An 18,359-nucleotide genomic window follows, 5' to 3' on the forward strand; every position below is an offset into this window, starting at 1 on the left:
GAGTAAAGGAAGAATCTCACATTTTTAAAAAGGCAACTGTTCTATTAGATCTCATTCACAAATGCAGTACCTTAGGCTGGGAAAAGTGAACATTCAGTCTGAAATCTCAGTCCTATTTGCTGATCAATGGACTTAATGTCATGAAATCCAGAAGGAAAAACCAGTAAAAGGTGGTGACTGAGGCAAAATTATCTGACTCAAGTTGTACACTTCAAAATGGAGTTTTGGTATAACCAGGCAAAAGTGAGGACTGCAGATGCTGGAAACCAGAGATTAGGTCAGAGTGGTGCTGGAAAAACACAGGTCAGGCAGCATCCGAAGAGCAAGAAAATCGACGTATCGAGCAAAAGCCCTTCATTAGGAATTTGGTATAACCAGTACATTTGTTTCCCAGCATTACTGTTTTTTTTCTTATATTGGTTTTCCCTGACAAGTATCAAATTTAGATGTACTCCCTCTCACAACTCCTTGTCCCCCATCACATATCTTTCTTCATGTTGCATATATAATTTCCTGCTGGGAGGAACAATAGAGAAAGAAAAAGATTGGGAAACACTGAAGTCTTATAAGTTTTAGCGCTGTGCTGGGGTTTTCAATAAAATATCAACAAGAAAAAATGTAACATTAAAAATACAGCCCAGGGTTTTCTACTTTACTACTGTCAACATATAATTTCCTGCTCATTTCTTTAATGCAAGGACAATCACAATCCCGAAACAGAAGACCCATGTCACATACCCTTGAGGGTAAGATTGCCAATATTTACACCTGATTTATAGATAGAGAGTGCGAGGGGGAACAAGCCTCACCAACGGTTAGCGTGGATATAGCCAGAGACTTACTTTTCAAACCTAAGTTCATTAAGCCTTACACCAGGAGTCACACTTCACTAAATTATCTCTTCCTGTCAGGTGTACGTTTTAAGGTTAAACAAACCTAAAAATTGAACTGTCTGCTCAAAACTACATAATGGCCACCCTTTCTTCACTTCAATGCCATTCTAGTCAGTTAGAAGTGTTCAGGACCAATGTTAAGTCTGGGCTCTAGAGGACATCTTTTCTTATCATTCCTTCTGCATCGTTATGTTTAATAATGTTCTCTCACAAGAGTGTAGCTCTGAGCTAACTGCAGGAACAAAACGAGTGTCTTGACAGTTGGGATAAAAGGATAGGATATACAGGGAAGTAAAGATCCGATGATAAACAGATAAAGTCACAAAATAAGGGAAACGAATAGCAGATAGTTGAAAATTCTTAGCCGAAATGATTTTGCCATCAGTTGTCCTATAATTCAAAAGTTGTCTATCAAACAACTCGGAGGACTGTCAGACATAAAGTTGCAGATTGAGATTTTATTTAGTGGCAAAAGCTTCAATGCTAATCCCTATTAAACCTAGACTAAAAAGAATGCTGATGGAATAAAATTTAAAGAGATAAAAGCTTGCACCTTAAGAGTTCAGGATAAGGATTAATATGTGATTCTTTCATGGAACATGGGGTCAGTTCTGACTCATACTACTCTGCTGGCTTTGTCAAATTGGTCATATTTATACTTATGGTAGGTCTTCTGGGTTCTGTGGGAAAATTTGCCTTGACAGCACAGAAAGGATGGTTGTGATAAGTTGTAGAGTCCTGCAGTGCTGTATTCCCAGTATCCACTGTGGTAATTAAAGAGGAGCAGAAAAATAATCTGATTCATTCAGATAGGATTAAAAGCCAGGTCTGTTCATTTGGAGAAACGTAGGATGGAATCTTATCGGGGTTTGAGTGATGTGGACGATGCTGGGAGTTGGACAACAATTTTAGTGAGGTCTATCTCAACATCAGGAGCATCTCATGCCATCTTTTACACTTTTGCTCAGTTTCTCGCTGGGCAGTGACAAGTTGGCAATTAAAGAGTATTATGACATGTTAAACATCTTATTTATAGCCCAACATGCATGAATATTCAACTAGGAGAAAGTGAGGAATGCAAATGCTGGAGATCAGAGTTGAAGAGTGTCGTGCTGGAAAAGCACAGCTAGTGGGGTAGCGTCCGAAGAGCAGGAGCGTTGACATTTCGGGCATAAGTCAATATTCAACTTCCTACCTTACCAAACATGCCAAATGAGCTGGATGTCGAGAAAGCTCAATACTGAACCCAGAGGAGGTAGCTGCTACCTTCAGCTTGCCATGTCCTCGAAAGGATCTCCTTTTTACCGACGTGTAAAGAGCATCTCCAGGCATGCTCCATGGTCAATAGCTGTACGCACTCCTTGTCACAGACCCTGGCATCTGACATTGGCCAACCCTTCCCAACTACCATGGCACTATTTTGATAAAGTTTAGGTTGCTCAGGAATCACAGACCTGCATTGCAGCCTGCAAGAGTGATAGCACTCACTGTAGCACAGACAATGTGCTCACAGGGTAGACCAGGATGTTTCCTAGGTCTGTGTGTCAATATCTGTTTCCAGTAGGTGCTCACAGGGTGCTTAAACCATCGTGTACTGTCCAGGTCAAGATGCCAGCATTTGATTCACATTGAGTGTATAAACTGTTGCCTGTCTTCATTGCCCCTTGTCTTCCATTTTGCTGGCTGTCAATAAAAGCTCATGTTTGGATTAGTCCAGTATGGGATCTTCTCTTGCAAGATGCTGTTGACAACTGGGCATTGAACGAGTAACAGGTACTCAGAGAGGATCTTCAGACAGGATCTAAGTAAGGAGAGGTAAACAGTGTGGCGTAGGTTTTAAATAGTGATGAGTAGAAGAGAGTGGGGTTGCATGTACCAGTATCATCATGATGCTCTATGTCATTGGCAGCTTGACCTTATAGCTACTGTGCCATTGTGCTGTTGGTGAAGGATAACACTGGATTGCCAACACTTGGCCTGGTGCACAGCAAGCTCTTAAAATTGGCATAGTTGCAACATTGTTTGGCAGATATCTGCTGAGTGGAGTGTTTGGGAATGGCACATGATAACATGGGGCTATGATTGGATACAAAAGACATCATGGGGGCAGGGTTGAAAATTAATTGCGTGTTTGGTCAGTGATGTTGAGAAAGCCTACCAGACCTTGTGGCAGAAATCCCTCAAATACAATTGATGCAACTTGCACTTGCCAAAAAATTAAGGTTTAGTCCATAGATTTCAGGATGCACTAACAGGGTACTAACAAAACAATCAAACGATCCTATTAGAGTCATAGAGTTATACATCATGGAAATAGACCCTTTGGTTCAACTCGTCCATGCTCACCAGATATCTGAAATTAATCTCATGCTATTTGCCAGCACTTGGCCCATATCCCTCTAAACCTTTCCTATTCATGTACCCATCCAGATGTTTTTAAAATGTTGTAATTGTACCAGCCTCCACCACTTCCTCTGGCAGCTCATTCCATACAAGCACCACTGTCTGCGTGAAAACGTTTGCCTTGCGAATAGTCTTGGTCTTTTCCCCAGGGTAGGGGAGTCCAAAACTAGAGGACATAGGTTTAAGCTGAGAAGGGAAAGATTTAAAAGGGAGCTAAGGGGAAACTTTTTAAAGCAAAGGGTGGCATTCGTATGGAATGAACTGTCAGAGTGTTGGAAGCTGGTACAATGTCAAGATTTTAAAAGGCCATCTGGATGGGGATATGAATAGGAATGGTTTAGAGGGATATAGGCCAAATGCTGGCAAATGGGACTAGATTAATTTAGGATATCTGGTCAGCATGAACGATTTGGACAAAAGAGTCCGTTTCCTTCCTGTACATTTCCATGATCTTATATATGTTACACAAGAGTGGAGATTCTAGGTGGAGATCACATTTTAAAGAAGATAAATGAAATAATAATATACTGAGCATGGTTCATGTTGTCTCCTGGAGAAAGTGAGGTCTGCAGATGCTGGAGATGAGAGATGGAAATGTGTTGCTGGAAAAGCGCAGCAGGTCAGGCAGCATCTAGGGAACAGGAGAATCGACGTTTCGGGCATTAGCCCTTCTTCTTCCTGAAGAAGGGCTAATGCCCGAAACGTCGAATCTCCTGTTCCCTAGATGCTGCCTGACCTGCTGCGCTTTTCCAGCAACACATTTCCATCTCATGTTGTCTCCTGAACTAGCTGCAATTGCCAAAGAGAGTCAGAATTACTTTCCAGATGTTATCCTCCTTGGTGTTCAGCCTTTGTTTCTAAGTTTATTGATCTTTCCAAGAGATTAGTTGCTGCTGGTGTGTACATGATTTCTAATCATATTTCATACAATGCAAATATTCAGGCAAGACAAACAGGCAAGTCTTGTAATAATCAGTTTATGATGAATTGTATTGTCTTTTGGGTCACTTAAAAACTTTACCTATCAAAACAATGTTGAATTTCTGGAATAACCTTTTGGCCCTGGGGAATAATGTTGTCATGGGACAAATGGCAGAATTGTCAGCTTCAATTTATTACAAACATTACAAAATATAAATGTTTTACATAAAAGGCAAAGCTTGGTTACATTTTAAATGGATCCGATTTGTAAATTAATGCCCATAGGAAGAAAATAGCCTACTTGAGTTGTATGGATATAGTTCGAGACAAAGTAGTGAAATGTTAGGATTTCAATTGAAGCTAGTCAACATGTTCAACTTTTGTCTGTCTTCAAACGTTGTGGCAGATAACACTGTGGTGTTGGCACACCTGTCAATGGCCTTGATACATCAAAAATAAAGTGCCAGTAGCTGGTAGTGTGATAGGGAGCGCTGGATGCACCCCATTGAAAATTTTTAAAAATTGATCCCACAAGGTTTTAAAAACAGCAAATGAAGTACACCAAAAGAACTGAAGGATTTTTTTTCAAAAGCCAGAGAAGTAATTGTAATATAAACTGGAGTTATTTCAGGGTTCTAGTGGGAGCTGGAATAGTTTTGTTGAACTGTTTGAAGGCCCTCTAGAGTATAAACGTGGGGAGGGTCCCAACCAGAAATAGTTATCATCAAACGGTAATATACGACAGTAACATAACGATGTATACTATGTCTGTAGTACATGATTTTCTCTTCCAAGGTAGCATGTCTGACAACAAATTTTCTTCAAAAGAGTTATAAATCTATTTATCCCAATATTTCAATATACAATGTCTGAAACTTATCCTTTAAAAAGAGGAGAGACATGCAAGCAAAACTGCATGCTTCCCTTTTTCAAAAGCCAAAGCAGAGGAACCAGACGGCTCCTCTAAAGAGTGAAGCATTTATTAGAAAAATGAAATAATAGATTTTCCCTCCCAGCATTTTGCATATTCACAAATAAAGGCCAGGTTTACATGAGAAACAGTTTGACAAATTATCTGCAAGCAGAATCTAATCTAATCTAATCTACAGAATAAAAATGATGCCCAACAGTAACATCACATGTCATAATTGTGAAGACAATGGACAGCTCTTGGCCGGGGTGGGTGGGGGTGGGGGTGAAATATTGCTAAAACCTTTTCTGACTGTTGTGTCACTTTAAATGTTTTGTATAAAGGTAAAGCATTGTTAAATTTTTAAAGGATCTGATCAACATCTTCATATGGTTAATTCATTTACAGTTAATAGATTGTGCACTACATGACTGTTTAGTATGTCTTATTCATTCACTTTGCAACATCAATCCACTCAATCTGATTAAATTTACCAATTACAAATCACTCTTTCATTTCCAGCACAATGATTTGATTAAAGAAGCATCATCACTGTGTGACATCTTCAGACTTGATATTGTATTTCATGTTACATATTAATAGAAAATTACATTTTGTCATTTCCTTATGTTAAAGGATTTTTGACAATGTAAATTATCAGATGAATCCTTTCAATCATAGCAAAAGGTTGAAACATGGCTGTTTTTCTAAGATACACATCTCTTAATAGGTATAGTACAGGTGCATGGTTCTGCAATTTTACATTTCAAAACACACAACTTTTTAGCCAAAGAGTGATGGTGCTAACTTATACTGATAGTTTGTGTTTTATGCTGTATGATAGGTGTGGACATGTGGTGCCTGGCGATGTAATGTTTTTTTCCGTATATAGGAATGAGTTAGTGTGATCAACTACCTCTTTCCCTTGTAGCATCAGGGTTTGTGTCTAGTCCAGACTGAAGGAAGAGTCTGTTCTTTTTGCCTGCTATGTGGGCCTATCGTGGAACACATTTTAATGCCGTTGTTAGCAACTTTGAGACCACAACATTTAGCCATCATAGCTTTTGCATTATGTTAGTTATCTCATTTAGAGAAATCAGAAAAGTGGATAACACAGGAACATTCTTCAGAGATTGGTGCACATCCCTCAACAGAGTACTGGAAGTTGTTCACTGCAATTGGCTGTATTACCCCTCGTGGTTGCTTGATGCAGACAATAGACAGAACCAGGGAAATGAGTTCCACTGCACTGCACTAAGTTCACTCTGTTCAGTAGAAATAAAGTTCCTTTTATTTGTCGTGATGATCCAGTTAGTGTGCATTGTTGAACATCTGTAACAATAAAGTGATCAGCTTCAAGAACTAGGAAACAGCAGCAAAGTTGAGATGGGGTATCTGTTTTGGGGAACTGATACTTTAAAGGAGAGAAGCCAACATGACAACTGGAGTTTGTCAGAGAAGGGCTACCCAGAGACAAACTGGGAATGTTTGGGTTGAAGAACCAATGGAGGAGTCAACTAGACCATGGATAAATGAATAGGTTAGCAATGAGAATCAGAGAAATCTCTGGGGCATTGAACATTTGATGGAGAATTTAATTCAGGGAGACTCAGAGGCAGCATTCAATGTTAAAGGGGGAGTACTGCACCTTTGAGTGGAGATGGAAAGAGAAAAAAAAGCTGAAACCACTCAGGAAAGAAAGCAAAGACAATGAGCAAGTTTGAACTTGTTCATTACTCACTGTCCTTCACAAATAAGGGAAAAAGGCAGAAGTTAAGAAACAGGGGAAAAAAACTGCAGCAAATCCATGGGAAAGGTGGGTAATTGTGAGGCATAAAAGGGATGGAGTATTGTTCAAAAATTATCAAATGGGAGGAAGAAAAAAGTAGGACTGGGGTGATAGATAGCTGTTTGGCATTTCAATCACTCCAGAAGAGTATAAGGACAGGAAGCATTAGATAGTTAATGCTCTTTCCAACATGGAAACTCTAATGGATGATCTACTAATCCATGGATACATAGACACATTGGAAGAAATCATCACAGATCAACATTAAAATTATGCTACCAGATGAGCATAATGTTGAACAAAGAGAAAACTACAATGGAAGATACCGAAATGCAAGTACGTGAATCACGTACTGATGGCAAAAGGATTTTGCCCAGATCCTTACAAGTTGGAGCTGAAGCAGAGATGCAGAAACTGACAAATGGGATAGCAATATAATGAATTGTTGTATTTGTGAAATACTTAGCAAAATAGTCTAATTTGTTATCAGAATCTCTATGCAATCTCACTGCTAAGGACGTGCAGTCATATGAGGACACAGAAGAAAGCAGCTTTCACTAGAATCAGACAGCTAGTGAGGACAATGCTAGTGCACAGGTATATGATGTCAGCAATGAATTCACCTTGCAGTGTGATGCCAGTTGGACAGAACTTGGAGCAGAACGAACAACTAGTTCCATTTGTATCTGGGGCACTAACACAAACCAAATGTGCTATACTCTGAGCATTTTAATCACACCAGTGAGAGAGAGAAAATATTACATCAGACTACCTCGATTTGCTCCAAAGCATCGACAGAGAGAGCTACTTCTTTTACAGGGATATTGTCTGGACATGACATAAAAGTTGGGAAAGCAGATGTTCATTGTTGACAAGCTCTTGACAGCATGTCAGTGATGTCATAAGTTGAAGATGCTAAGAGACAACATGAAATCTTCCAGATCCAAGATGAAGCAAAAACATAAACACTGTCTGGAAGTCATCAACTCAGCAGCGTTACTGATTTTGAAAGACAACTCCATGCTTAAATCAAGCAAACGCCAGTAAATGGAACTCTGCAAGTGCTAAAACAAACAGCAAAGAACAGATAGCCCGAGAGCACCAAAGATATACCTGTTACTATTAGATATCACTGGTATACAGAGTGGAAGTGATAGTCCAAAATGGAATCTTGTAAAATGTAAATGGAGTCATTTTCCTAATGGGGATGAGAAATGAGCTGTTCAAGCACATTTAACACAATTTCTTGATGGCTAGCATGAATCTGAGGAAGACAAGTGAAGTGCTCTACTAGTGACACCTGGCCACATTAGCCCATACAAAGTGTTTACCAAATACAAAAAGGTAAGCAAACTGAAGAGCTAGTTATGACCATGACAATCCAGACAGGCCATGGATGAAACCTGGGAAGACTTCTTCCCTCTTGCAGGAACTGAATATCTTATCACCATCAACTACTGATACTGGGAGACCAACTAACCAGCATGGGAAGGCGATGACCTTGTGACATTATCATTAGACTATTAATCCAGAAATTCAGCTAATGTTCTGGGGAGTAGGGGAATGCTGACAGGGGAGATGGTGGAATTCGACTGCAATAACAAAAAAATTGAATTAAGAAACTACCATCGACCATGAAACCCTTGTCAATTATTAGAAAAAAAGAATTGGGTTCACAAATGTCCTTCAGGATAGGACATCTGCCATCCTCACCTGGTCTGGCCTACATTGTAACTCCAGACCCACAGTAGCATGGGAGAATTTCAACTGACCTCAGAAATAGCCTAACAAGCCACTCAGTCATATCAATTGCTACAAAATCTCAACAAAGAAATGAAATTAGATGAATTGCCTGGCATGAACCAAGGCACTGGAAAAGACAGTGACAGCAACTAACCCTGTTGACCTTGCAAATCCTCCTTACTAACAAAAACAGAAAGAATTGCAAATACTTTAAATCTGAGGAAGGGTCACTTGATCCATAACCTTAACGCCGACTTCTTTCCACAGACGCGGTCTGACCTGAGCTTTCCCAGCAATTTCTATTTTTGTTGCCTCCTTTCTAACAACTGGAGGCGAGAGCCAAAACTGGGTGAGCTGTCTTACAGACTAATCAAGCACCAGCCTGACATTGTCTGTAAGTTATGATTCCTTGAATATGACTATGTCACCACCACTACTACTCCTGGATATGTCCTGTACTATTGGCAGGACAGACCTAGCAGAGTTGGTATTGCCATGGTATATAGTAAGTAAGGAGCTGCTCTCAGATTCCGCAACATCAGTAAAGTTGAAGATGTTATCAACAGTGCTATCAAGCAACACCTGCTCAGCGGTGCCAGTTTCACCAGGGCCATTCAACTCCTGAACTCATTACAGCCTTGGCTCAAACCTAGACAAAAGAGCTGAATTCCAGAGGTGAGGTGAAAGTGACAGCCATTAACATCAAGGCCACATTCAAACCAAGTATGGCATTAGGAAGCCCTAGCAAAACTGGAATCTATGCAATCAGGAGGAAAACCCTCCACTGGTTCGAGTCCTTTATCTGACACATAGGAAAATGGCTGTGGTTGTTGGAGATCAGTCATCTCAGCTCCAAGGTATCTCTGCAGGGGTTCGTCAGGGTAGCATCCAAGGCCCAACCTTCTGCAATTGCTTCATCAACACCTTCCCTCCATCATAAGGTCAGAAGTAGGGATGTTTGTCAATGATTGCACAATGTTCAGCACCATTTGCAACTCCTCAGATACTGAAGCAGTCCATGTTCAAACGCAAAAGGATCTGGACAATATCCAAGCTTGGGCTGACAGGTGACATGCAACATTCATGCTACACAAATACCAGGCAATGACCATTTAAAACAAGAGACATCTAACCACTACCCCTTAGCATTCAAATGGTGTTACTATCACTGAATCCCTTACTATCAACATTGTTGGGGTTACCATTGACCAGAAACACAACTGGACTTACCATATAAATACAATGACTACAAGAGCAGGTCAGAAGTTAAAAATGCTGTGGCGAGTAACCATCTACAAGCACAAGTCAGGAGTGTAATGGAATACTTCCCACTTGTCTGGATGAATGTATCTTCAACAACACTCAAGTACTTTGACACCATCCAATTTAAAACAGCCCACTTGATTGGCACTACATCTATTCCTTCCATCATCAATGTTCAGTAGAAGTGCGTACTGTCTGCAAGATGGACTTCAGAAATTCAATAAATCTCCTTAGACAGCTCCTTCCACACCAATGACCATTTCCATTGAGAAGGACAAGAGCTGCAGATACGTGAGAACACCACCTGTAAAGTTAGTCTCCATATCACTCACTATCCTGACTTGGAAAAAGAAATCACTGTTCCTTCACTATGTCGCTGTGTCAAAGTCCTGGAATTCCCTCTCTAAGGGAGGGTCTACCTACAGCACAGGGACTGCAGCAGTTCAAGAAGGCAGCTCACCACCATCTTCTCAAGGGCAACTGGGAATGAGCAGTAAATGCTGACCCAGCCAGTGACGGCCATGTCTCATGAGGGACTAATAACATGTCAACCATTACCAGTGAGATTATAGAATACCTGAAACTACACCTCAATTATTGAGGCATTTTAGACATTGTGATGAATGCCAATAGACTAAATTCAAAAAAGTTTGCATTTTAGTCACTTCGTAGATGACTGGAAAATTGTCAAATTGTCAAAGTGTCTGAGGCAGCATTAAACACTCACCAAAGGGATCATAAATAAATTGAGCAAATTCAGCACAAACTTAGACAAGGCAATCCCGGAGTGGAGAAATATACCTAATGAAAGCATGGAAAGTAGTCCAGTGTAAGGACTAATGTCACACTGTTAAACTACTCTTGCAAAAATGATGAATACTACTGAGGCCAGAAACAGAAACAAACTTGAGTGATAAAATCAATGTGAAATGACACAAAGCCAAATTTAACTTCGATTTTAAAAAAAATTGCCAGAAACGAGCATTGAAAAGCTAGTCAGATGCAAGTGGTCTCCATCGAAGTCCCACATTGCCATGTGGGTTGACTATGTAGAGCAGTTGAAACCTCAAATGAAAGACCGGATATATTAATTATTGCTAGAGACATACAAACACTAGAGATGCAGTTGCACATCCAAAAGGAGCAATATGGAACAATGCTCATTCTGGGAAGTCCACTGTTCCACAACAACAGAAATTGATCAGTATCAGTTACCCTGGTAACATCCCTTGGCAAGGGAACAACACACCTCAGAAAAGGGTCATCACCCTGGGAATGAGCAGATACCAGAGGAACTGTCAAAAGTTAATGCACACATGAACCATTAAAAGACCTGCATAATTGAAAAACCGTTATGCAATTCATATCTAGAAATGGACAAAAGTGGAACTGATTAAGGGTTAAACATTATCTTTTTAATAAATGACAATTTTCTTTGTAACCATGTCTATTCGTTAACGTGCATAACCTGTAACTGCAACTGATAGTGCCTGTAATTTTTTGTTTCTCAAAAAGGGCAAGTTTGGAGAAATGGAATTGCATCCTGCAATTGGCCAGTTTTCTGTTTTCATGTGACCACTGCCACGGCTGTAAAGGTTTGTGTGTGCAGTCCAAGGCAGCCATTAAACACATTAGCAATGGACATTGGGACAATGGTCACTAGGAGTTTACAGAATAGGGCCAAACAGAAACAAAGTTGTGTTGCAGTACTAGGAGAGGAGAAGGAGATTAAGTGCAGATGTGAAAATGCCTTACAAATTTCCAAAACACAATTAGGATTTCTGTTTCTAGGTATGGGTACTGCAAAGTGTTTCTGTGTTGCTTCCAAAGAAAATATTTCCTTGCTCTTTGCTATTCTTACTGATATAGTGACTGAGAATGATAGAGTGAATAGAGGAATTGAGGTGCCATAGATTAGTCAAAAAAACATATTGAATCCCAATTCTCATATAAGCTATTTCCAGAAAAGATGAAAACTTGAAGCTTCCGGAAGAGTGTGTTACTGGGACAAACTTTAATAAAGATATTTATACCAGAAATATATGCAAAATGCAATAACATAATCTTTGGGGACTATTTAAATTTCTACGGACATTTTTTGGCCAAGTCTGAATTGCATTAAGTTTGGTGAAATAAATCTCACCACAAATCCACGCATGTTTCCTTCCTGTAACTTACCAAACTGGGCACCTTAATCGACATTTCTGACCCAAAGAAGAGAATCAGAGTATCTCTGTCTCACCTTATCACGTGATGTACCCAGAAAACTCACCACTCACTGGAAATCTGCCATAATATCAATGTCTCTTGTGGAACACTGGCTTTACTCATGGACAGAGATGTCTGATAATGGTAAGTTAGCACTGATGTCTCAACATGAACCCGGAGGTCCTGATTGAAGGAGCGGTGCATTCTTTTCTTGGAGAAGGGGCAGAGAGGGCCACGCCACTGCACAATGTCAGTCTGGTCAGACATGACCACCCTGCTCAGTGCCCTATCCAGGATTCAAATGACTTGGCAGCAGCATTAATAGAATGACTTTTGCTGTGCCTCTAGAATAAGTGCCTACTCTGATCTTTTCTATCTCACACTGACTCTATCCCACCTATGAAGTCACCTTCCACCAAGGCTTGAGCTATGTCAGCCCCTTGGTTGCATGTAACACCTTTACCCCACTTACTCACTTTATCTCCCATCTACTTTCAACAGTAATCCTGCATCCTGTTTCTGCCAATTCCTCATTGCCCTGGAAAATCTCACCACCTTTGCCCCATATACACTAACATTAATAATTCAGCCATCCATATGTTTAAAACCCATCTGCCCTTATTATAGGATGGACACCGCACAACAGGTAGGAGCGAAGGTGAATAGGGTGTGGCTGTTCTGGCTGTCAGTGCCTTTACACACCATAAAGAGAGGGCAGTCGCCCTCAGTGAAGGGGACCAGGACAGATCCAGTGCAGATGCAGAGACATCTATATCCCTGCTATTGGGCAAGAAAACTTTTAGTAACATTAAAACACTGACTCACCAAGCCATAGTATAGCATCAAAGTATAGTATACAGTGTGGAAACAGGCTATTTGGCCAAGCAAGTCCACATCGACTCTCTGAAAAGCATCATACCCTGACTCATCAGCATCCTTGCCCCCCAACCCCACCACCCTATCTGTTAATGTAACATGCCTGGATTTGTGGTGAGTTTTATTTCACCAAATATTAATGTAACTGTGCATTTCCCGTGGCTAATCCACATCCCTGGACACTGGGCGATTTTCACATGGTCAATCCCTCTAACCTGCACATCTTTGGACTGTTGGAGGAAACTACAGAAGCTGGGGGAAACCCATGCAGACACTGGGAGAACATGCAAACTCTACACACTCGAAATTGGAATTAGACCTGTGTCCCTGGCACTGTGAGGCAGCAGTGTTAACCACTGAACCACTGTGCCAGCCTGTGAGTTGAATTATTAAGTGGTGTAAGGAGCTATTCAATTCAGAATACAGAGGAACCTCGATTATCTGAAGGGCACAGGCAGTGAGTATTTCATTCGGTTAATCGAATCCTGGAAAACGTAGTGAGTCAAGCATCGGGACCTTGCGATCTTGTTCGGATAATCTGAAATTCGGTTAAAATCAAATGCCAAATAAATCAATGTTCATCTGCATATACATTGTACATGGAAATTAATGTGTGTTTGAAGCAGTTTATTTTTGAGTGTTTATAGAGAAAAAATTCATACAATTTTTACATGAATTCTTCACATGGAAACATTTTTATTAAAAAATCCCAATTCTTCATGTTTCACTTTAAAAATAAAAAGTCACTGAAGGCTGGATAAAATCATAGGATATGGACTTCTTTTCTGAACCGTCCTTCAGAAGACAGCCAATTGTGTACATACATGCTAATGGATGCTGCTTTTGTACTTTTTCTCCTGGTATTGGTAATGACTTGAAAGATCTTTTAATTCCTTTATTTGTCTATTTAACACTTTATAGAATATTAGATTAAATTACTAAGTACGAGCAACTCATCAAATCATAAACATTGCCCGAAACATCAATTTTCCTGCTCCTCGGATGCTGCCTGACCTACTATGTTTTTCCAACACCACTCTAATCTAGACTCTGATCTCTAGTATCTGCAGTCCTCACTTTGCCATATTTTATATCACGTTAATTATAGCATTATAAACTATGGGCTGGATCATACCAACAATGAGCTGTGTCAATTTTAGCCCTGAACCCTTGGAGCAAGCCCGGAGATGTTGGTGATTGATGAAGGTCCAAATGAGCAAGCCGCAACCTGGTGTCACAAGGTTACTGCTCTGACTTCAATGTTGGGAATTGTCACCGTCTGGTTTCTATTTTTTTTTCAGTTGCCTGACCTCAGGAGGCTCTCATCTCCTGATTATATATTTTATATTAAACAATACACAGTTTACAAAACAATTAACATTAGCAGCTGTAAACAGAGAAACAGTAATTTTACAAGGGAGAGGAATGGCAAAGCCAGGCCCCAAACCCTAACGTTCAACCAGTTTTCAGGGAAATGAGGACAAACCTCAAATCCCAGTTTCATTCATTACAACACAGTAACAATGACATTGTACATATAAGACAGTCAAATTACAGTAAAAAAAGTTAATCTAATACAGACCGCTAGCAAACCCACCTGTCCCTCCCACCTTCCGGCCACTCTAAGGCAGCCCACCCCTACGCCCCTTCTGACTCTCGGTCCACTCCCTGCCCCTTCCGGCTTTCGGTCTGCCCTGACAACTTCCTGGCGGACTGTCTGGTTTCTATTTGGTGGATGGGAGAATGAGAAACTGATGATCAATGAGCTGAAATGAATTATCATGAGGATGTTAATGCATCCAAATAGGATTCTCAGCATTCAGTGTTTATTTGGAAATTGGGACTTCATTGTTTTTTTTTTAAAACTCTCAACAGTATGAAGCTTCTCAGTGCTGGTCAATTCTCCCAATTTTCTTGCCAATGTCCAAATCATTCCAGGCTGGGAAGATTCTGCCCAGTACTTTGTAGAAGATATCTTCATTCTTTTCAAATAAAAAAACTGATTGATTGAATTTTGAAGATCTGAAGCCATCTCCGTACTGCAGCAGGCACTGCCACCAATCAGTGGCTGCAACAGTTTCTGTCTTTTGTGTCTGACAGCTGCAGCAGTGGAGAGGCAGCCAGAGGAGATCTCCTCGACTTTGGTGGGAAAGCCCATTCAGTGCAAGGAAGCGACACTTGCAAAGCAACCCACTGTACTCCCGTTAGCAGCAACACCAACAGGTTGGTGCACTTCGTAGCTGAAGAGAGTGTAAAATGGGAGACTGCTGAGGACTTTACACACACAGATTGATGAGGAAGAAGTGTTCTAAACCACTAGCACTTGGAGGCATCCTAGTCCCGGGGCAGACTCCCTCCACCCCATCCGAGTAAGAGGGTGGGAAAGCTTTGGTTGGGACATATGGCATACATGGGTGGCACTGACGGACATAGTGGGAGTTTGTGGTCAATGTTTGTTTTTCACTATTAATCTGGTTGCCCGTGTCTGTGTGGGGCCTAGGGTGTGCCTTGTGATAACACTCCTTGGTCCTTAAGGATATGTTATGCCAGGGGTATAAATGGAGCACAATGACATTATGTGTGTACACAACACTGGATCACCCCACACTTCAAAATTGATAGGTTGGCTGTGTGCATAGGAGTATCTCTCAGGCAATTCCCCAGCAGCATCAATATCAGGGGAGGTGGCACATACAGTGAGGGTCAATGCTGCACATTGATTATTGGTTAGGGAGTACACGGCCTGTGTCATCAATAGCTCATGTGTGTGACATCAATGTTCTTCCCCTGTGAATGGCCAGTGACAGATGCAGCTCCCTCCTTCACATCTCAGCTCATTTACCCCTCTCATTGTGAGTGTTCCTGGACAGTATGCTTCATGATGGAAATGATTCTAAACTGTCCTGTTCTTTGCCACTAACTTTGAGCATCACCGTTAAATGTATCAATAAAACCCTAGCATCGCCCTCCCCTTCATCCCGCAGGTGCCCATTGGGTCAACTTCACATTTCCCTACATCACCTAAACCAGATAAATGTGCCTATACCTACCTCAATTTCCCCCTCTCCGCCATACAACTACTAAGCCTCTTCCCCTTCAACATCTGTCAACTGTGGCAACAAGACAACCACTTATCTGGTGTGTGACCTGACCAATGCTAGTCCAAGGCAAGGCACTAGGTAAATGCATACTGAGAGCGCAAGGGAGCAGCCTGATCCACACCATTGCCTGGGTGTCTCTCCTTGTGAGACTACTAAACCCACGAAGCCATGCATTGTTGGTTGCTGATGTGCTCTTCTCCAGAAGGGTGAGATGACAGGGCACAATGCCGCGGCATTGCATTGAAGCCAGGCTGTTGGCGATGGTATCTGACTTTCAGAGGGCCAATGTCCATGGTTAAAAAGGTACATATGGCTGGTACTTGTGGGTCTGCAGTTTGCCATGCACAACATCAGGGGTTATTTGGAGCATGTGGTGAGCTGAACCCACCAGGTACCTGCTCCGATTTTCATGTTGAGCTTTCCCCACAGCAAATTTACATCATGGGTTTGTTGATATCATAACTTGAGGGGAGTTGGGCTGTTAAAAAGTCGTTTAGCTAACAATAAAGAGTGTGAATAGGGAGCTCACTGCTCGCTGGGAAGAATCTCACCAGACTACTTGAACAGGTGGAAGGTGAGATGATCTTGATACCGAGATGACAATCATGCTGATTCTGCCACACATCTCACCCTAGCACACACTGTCCAGTTGCTTTTAAGATTCTGCCTGGTGTTTATGATGTTATGAATAAAATTAAAATACTTCATACCAATATTCATAGCTTTGCCACTTACAAAAGTCAGGAAAAATTCTTTGAATGATCGGCTTGGTTAGTTTGGTGGTATTTTCCAATTGATGTTGATAGTTTTGCCTATCCTGGTTTCAGAAACTATAGGACCAGTTACAACTCCATCTGCCTAAGCAGGAATTAGGTGACTATACCCTAAATCTAGAGAGCTGCATCTTCTGCTCTGATCCTGCTAATTTTCATTTTGCCAAGGCTGTTTAAGGGTCAGTCAGTGTACCTGCTTGAATGGGAGTTAATGCTCCCTCTAACTATTTGCTGTTTATGGCTGATTGCACTGGTCAGACCAATGTGTGAGAGATTTAAAATATATTGTAAAAATAATATTGCTTGTCTATGGCTTGTTTGTCCCTACATTACATTCCAGATTGTTGTGCAGTCACACACCTGAATAGATTAAAAGGGGAATACTGGGTGGAAATTGCATTAAATTCAGAAACCAAGGTCCTATTTGATTCAATTGTCTCCAAATAGTTCTACAGGAAAACATGGGTGGCAGTCACATTCATTCTCTGCAATGAGCTAAAACAGACCCTTGTGTATTTTGATTGAGTTGATTAATTTAGTCAAAGGCTATTTAAATCAATAAGCATATTTAACTCATCAGCAAATAACTATTTAAACCGATGCTACAGTCAAACATTTAATTCAAATGAAAGGAATTGAGGAGGTATTGTTGTGTAATTATCACGGGATTTTTTAGGACCTTCTTGACCTACATGTCATGCAACAAGTGAAAAACTGAAAGGCCAACCATGTTGATCATAAAGAATGAAAAAGAAATAGGACCAGATAGCCTGGGTTTAAGTCCCACTTACTGGGAAAATGGGTTATGACACTTTAGAATAGGTTAACTACAAATATCTACATCCACCTTGCTCAATAGGGATAAGGTCACTGGAATAGTAATCCAGAACCCAAGCTACTCTTGTGGTACTTTCCCTACCTCCAAGCCATGGGGGGGTCTGTGATCTCATCTGTGTCATAATTTGTCTGAAGATTTTTAAAACCTATTAGCTACACAAAAAAGAATAAATCGTTAATAAATACATTAAAGAAATTTGTGTGTTTAAGTTGGAAAAAATTATTTGTCACAATTCATTAAAATCCCACGAGTTCCAGTCAAACTTCAAGCGAATCAGACCTACACAAAACCTTAAAGGAAAATTAGGAATTGCCAAAAGTAGACAGTTGACGAAGATCAAATTAACTTGTAATCTTTAATCAAAGTCTTGACAGGATGTTGGTCAGGCCACTTTTGGAATACTGTGTGCAGTTCTGGTCTCCCTCCTATCAGAAGGCTGTTGTGAAACTTGTAAATCTTTTCTGAACCCTTTCAAGGATGTTGTCAGTGAGAGAGGGTTTGAGCTATAGGGAGAGGCTGAATAGGCTAGGGCTGTTTTCCCTGGACCAGAGGCTGAGGGGTGACTTAGAGGTTTATAAAATCATGAGGGGCATGGATAGGGTAAATCAACAAGGTCTTTTCCCTGGATTGGGCGAGTCCAG

The 18,359-nt window shown here is 40.8% G+C and overlaps 1 protein-coding gene across 10 annotated transcripts in view; it reads right to left on the reverse strand.

The window, feature by feature from the left end:
• Window positions 1–18,359, reverse strand: part of sgip1a (SH3GL interacting endocytic adaptor 1a) — a 228,792-nt gene that overhangs the window by 86,655 nt on the left and 123,778 nt on the right. The gene's annotated exons all lie outside the window — the stretch shown is intronic.

This window comes from Chiloscyllium plagiosum, chromosome 11, assembly GCF_004010195.1.
Source record: "Chiloscyllium plagiosum isolate BGI_BamShark_2017 chromosome 11, ASM401019v2, whole genome shotgun sequence".
Classification (NCBI taxonomy): Eukaryota; Metazoa; Chordata; class Chondrichthyes; order Orectolobiformes; family Hemiscylliidae; genus Chiloscyllium; species Chiloscyllium plagiosum.